The sequence below is a fragment of the Echinops telfairi genome, unplaced genomic scaffold, assembly GCF_000313985.2.
Source record: "Echinops telfairi isolate 266 unplaced genomic scaffold, ASM31398v2 ScPeMD7_7468;HRSCAF=8506_0, whole genome shotgun sequence".
In the NCBI taxonomy this organism is placed as follows: Eukaryota; Metazoa; Chordata; class Mammalia; order Afrosoricida; family Tenrecidae; genus Echinops; species Echinops telfairi.
This window is the reverse complement of record NW_022111369.1, coordinates 43778578-43783680: the sequence shown is the minus strand read 5'-3', so window position 1 is coordinate 43783680 and position 5103 is coordinate 43778578. Positions and strand designations below refer to the sequence as shown.

At 38.8% G+C, this 5103-nt stretch overlaps 1 protein-coding gene across 1 annotated transcript in view; it reads right to left on the bottom strand.

Moving 5' to 3' along the window:
* Nucleotides 1-3592, bottom strand: part of CCDC158 (coiled-coil domain containing 158) — a 93369-nt gene extending 89777 nt beyond the window's left edge. Inside the window, exon 1 of the mRNA XM_045284351.1 lies at nt 3564-3592. The gene's annotated coding sequence lies outside the window, so the exon portion shown is untranslated. The remainder of the gene's footprint in view (nt 1-3563) is intronic.
* Nucleotides 3593-5103: the final 1511 nt, after the last annotated feature.

Here is a 5103-nt window from a genome sequence, read left to right as displayed (position 1 = left end):
AAAAGGAGGAGCTGATACCAAGGGCTCAAGCAGAAAGAAAAGCTTTTGGAAATGATGATGGCAACATAGGTACAAATGTGCTTGGCACAATGTATGTATGTATGTATTATGATAAGAGCTGTATAAGTCCCCATTAAAATGATTTAAAAAAACAAAACAAAAAGAGTGTGATAAATCTATAGGCCTGGGTATAAGGTAAGGGCTTGAAAGTGCGGGGGGTCAGAAGGAGCAGTGCATCAAGGGAAGACTCCGATGTGGAGAGAAGAGGTGTCCCCCTGGACACATGGCAGTAAATGGAAAGAAGGAAATAAACCAATACAAACAAACAAAATATATATAACATATATAACAAACAAAATATGTATCAAGCCCCAACAATACCCTGAACTATAATAAAAATAACTGCCCAGAAGAGGGCACTCTCAAACAGAAAATGCTATTTACAAATTACCAGGTTAGCTAGAAGCCAGCCATGTTCACTATAAACTACTGCTAAAGGCCAGAAAATGTGAATTAACAGTTTTTTCAAAAACTGGCCCATCCCCTCAAAGTTAGCCCCGCCTCACTCTGCCCTGCCCAAAACAAACATGAAGGCAAAGAAAACTGGAATGAAATCGAGGAAAAAGACACACAACAGATCACCCTCACTGAAAATCTCAAAACACACAAGAATAGACTGCAGTGTTTCTATTTCTTGGCCAAAATGAAATCTGTTCATTAAAAAAAAAGAAAAGAGGTAGAAGATAAGCACTGTTCTGAAAAAGACTGAGAGGGAACATTTAAGGATTGAAATTTAAAGCTGAGACTGCAACATTGGAGAGGAATATATCAATATTACATGTTGGGACACAGTAGAAAGAATGTCACTAAAAATAAGAAGGCAAGAGAAAAGGAGCAAAGTAGAAGGCCACTCCTTGTTAGAAGGATAAAATATGGAGCAGCTAAAGAACATCATTAGAAATGGACAAAAAAGGCATCCTAACCCTTCTCATCCCACCAGCATCATCATTCATAGAAGAAACCGCACAGTGAGGGCACTTCCCAGCTAGGAATTTCACTGGCTAAAAGTAAAATGTTAAATAACAAAAAAGGATTTGAAGGTGTATTGTATTTAAGTATCAAAACAAAAGTACCATATATACTTGTGTATAAGCTGAGTTTTTCAGCACATTTTTAACACAGTTTTTGTGGTAAAATTAGGTGCCTCGTCTGTTATTCAGTTCTGCTGATACTCGAGTATATACAGTAACCGCTAAAAGTAACCTTCCTAAATGCCAAGAAGAAAAGAAAGAGAAAACTTTACAAATATAAAGTAAGAAGGACACATCAAAGAAGAACAATTCAAGGGGGCTTCAAAAAGTTCACAGAAAAATGGATTGAGAAGATAATAGAATGTTTCCATGAACTTTTTGAAGGCCCTTCATATGAGAATGTAACACAATTCAGATCAATCAAATATAACAGTCATGTTGACAAGTAGGAATAGCCTTATCCCTATATATCAGAATCTTGCCTATCCAAAGGAAAATCCAAAGATTTTCAAATTGGCTTATTAAACACAACTCAACTGCAATGTCTGGAAAAAGCTAAAAATAAAATAATGGACAAAGATTTAGCAGGCAAATGAAAACAATAAGGAAGGATCAAAATCCTGATATCAAACAAGGTAGATTTCAAACCAAAAAGCATTTAATAATATAAAAGGTGTTTTATATGAAAAGCCACATTCCCACAAAACCCAAGATATGGCAGCTCTATGTTTCAAATAACACAGCAATTACTTGCATTACACAACAATTGCAGGAAAAGCAGATAGAACTGGAAACATGCCCATCTCCCCCTAAAAACAAACTCTCTGCACTCAAGACCAGAACTGTTGTCCGTGGCTGTTCTTGGCGGCAGTCTGTACAGAAGCAGGTTGCCAGGCGTTTCTTCTGCAGAGCCCCTGGGTGGGTTCACACTGCCAATCGTTGAGTTAGCAGCCAAGCACAAACCATTTGCACAGCTCAGGTACCTTAGAAACACAGTAGTAGTGAAAGACTTTAATGGACCGCCTTCAGTATGAACCATCACCCATCAGCCAGTTTGTTGTATTATGGTGGCTTGCATGCTGCTGCGAGGAGTCCTGATGGTCAGCAAGTGGTTAATCACTCAGTGGCTAATCACAAGTTTGGCAGTTAGAACCCACCAGCGGCTCCACAGGATAAAGCATACAGACTGTCTGCTTCTGTAAAGATTTTGTTGGTTCTGACTCTGTCCACGGCAGAAGGAAACACTGCCAGGTCCTGCAGTGTTTGTTATTAAGTTGTAGCCCATTGTTGCAGCCAGTGCCAATTCATCTTGTTGATGGTCTTCCTCTTTTTTGCTGACCTTCAACTTGACCCAGCATGATGTCCTTCTCCAGGGCCTGGTCTCTCCTAACAACATGCTCAAAGCACGAGAGAGGAAGTGCTGCAATCCTTGCTGCCAAGGAACATTTTGGCTTTATTTCGCCTGGACTGACATTTGTTCTTTTGGCAATCCATGATACTGTCAATATTCTTTGTCAGCCACATAATTCAAATACCATATATACTCAAGTATAAGCCGACCCAACTATCAGCTAAGGCACCTAATTTTACCACAAAAACTGCATTAAAAATGTGCTGAAAAAGTCAGCTTATACACAAGTATATATGGTACATCAATTCTTCTTCAGACTTCCTTATTCAATGTCCTACTTTTGCATGCATATGAGGCCACTGAAAATCCCATAGGTTGGGTCAGGCTGTAAAGAATGAAAACCCTCTGTTGTCAATCTGTGCAGTAGCTCTGCAGTGGCTACAACAAGGGGCTCAGGCACAGGAACAATTGTGAGGACGGCGCAGGACCAGACAGTGTTTCGTTCTGTTGTATATAAGGTGACTATGGGTTGGAACCACCAACAACAGCTCAACTCGGTTCTTACAGATTCACTATGAGTCAGATCGACTTCAAAGTAATGGGGCTTTTTTCAGGTCTGATGCAGGAATCTATGCCCACAGCTATTTCAAATACCATCAGGGTCACCCATGGTGGACAGGCTTCAGCAGATCTTCCAGCCTCAGCTAGCCTAGGAAGAAAGTCCTAGAGATCTGCTTATAAAAATTAGACACTGAAAACCTGTAAGGAAGTGTTGTCTGGCTTACTTGCTTTGGATACATCGTTAGGAGAGATTAGTCACAAGAGGAAGACATCACGTTTGGTGAAGTAGAAGGCTAGCAAGGCCAAAGGAGACCCTGCGTGTGACAGATGGACACGACTGCAATGATGGACTCAGACAAGCTGTGGTTGTGAGAATGACAAGAACAGGGCAACTTTTGCTTGGCTGCTCAGAAGACCATGAGTCAGACTGACTCCACAGCCTCCCTCTCACTCGCTCTCTGACCTTCCCTCCTCCTCATTCTTTCTTGCTGGCCTGCCTACTTAACCTCTCAGTACACCTAGCTCTACTTACCTACCTATTTACCTACTCACCTCAATGGCAATAGGCCAAATGGACAAAAAATGGGCAAAGACAAAGAAGATTGAGATGAAAAACTCACCAAGAGCTTTTGGATGAGGGATAGTCCTCTTTGTTAACAGAGGACATACCTTCCTCTCTAGTGCGCATGAAACATCCATGAAAATCAGGCATAGTCTAGGGCACAAATTTAAAAATTCAGTAGGTTCCATAAAGTAGAAATGTTATAAGCAACACCACCTATTCACAATGAAATCAAACTAGCCATTAAAGATGAATTCCCAGAACAAAAAGACTTTCACTTGGAAATTAAAAGCTTTGCTATTAAACAACTCTCATGTGACAAAGGTTTCCATAGAAAAAAAGTCAAGAACTTCTGGAAAGCAATAATGAAAACACGATGTACCAGAATCTGTGGGATACCTGGAAAACAGTGGAAAGAGAAAAAGAAATCAATAGATGAGAGAAAAGAGTGAAAGATAGAAAATGATAGAAAAAAGTAAACCAAAAGAAAGCACTTGATAGGAATTACTACAGATAAAAGCAAAAATTAATGAAGTATAAAGGAGAAAAATACATCTAATAAAATCCTAATTCTTTAGAAAAATAGATGTAGGTAGGGCTATCAAAATAATGGGAAGAAAAAGGAATCCATTGCTTATCATTTTTTACATGTAAATAAGCATTCAGTGTTAAACATCTGAAGAAAAAAAGTTGTTAGCTAAACTGAAGTTTTGTAGACTAGAGCTCATTTGTATTTCACTCACAGTTTTTTTCTTTTGATTATAAAGGTGCCATCTGTCAGAAAGCAACCAAACAAATTCGACCTTAATGTTTCGCGCTACCCTTTGTAGGAAATAAGTAGTAGGTACAGAAACATTCCATAAGGAATGATAACGGATGGAATGTTAGTCAAGATTGCTAGGCAATTTTCAGGTTCCAAATAGAAGAGGTTGCGATTTGAAAAAGGAAAAAGACTCTCCATTCAGCAAGCTTCATCATGGCTTTCTGTTGTGTAATTTTGACTTACAAATGAAAACTGCGCCTTCTGGATTCTTCAGGAGGATGAAGGACATTCAGATTACTGGGGAATATTAATATCAAAAATTACAAGTAGATCAATGTATGAAGGTAGAATGAAGCAATGAATCAGACAGGTAGAATCAAGGCATGGCATTAGGGAAACATACAGTAATCTACTCTGCTTGATCCCCCAGATCTTTCTTATCAAGCAGGAAACAAGCTAAGAGCCAGGTAAGCAGAATTGGAATCAGGCACTGGGGAGTGGACAAAAGAAGACAGGGGAAGGTCTGATTTAGGAATATTCTGATATGAAAACTACATTGCTTACTTTGGTATAAGATTATGGATGTAATAAGTTCATTAATTCAATATCCAATGATTGGCAATAGGCTAGTGAGGAGAAAGAGCCTTTCAGAAGGAAATTTGTTTCCTTAGAAAATTAGCTTATAGGTAAATCTATAGAGATTTAAAGTATGTGGATATATAGAAATATAAAAATATAAAGACAATAACTGGATTAATGGTTTCTTTGGTGATATGGTAGGGGACATTGGGGAGAAATGGGAGTTAGCAAGGTGTACAAGAAAGAAGAAAATGTT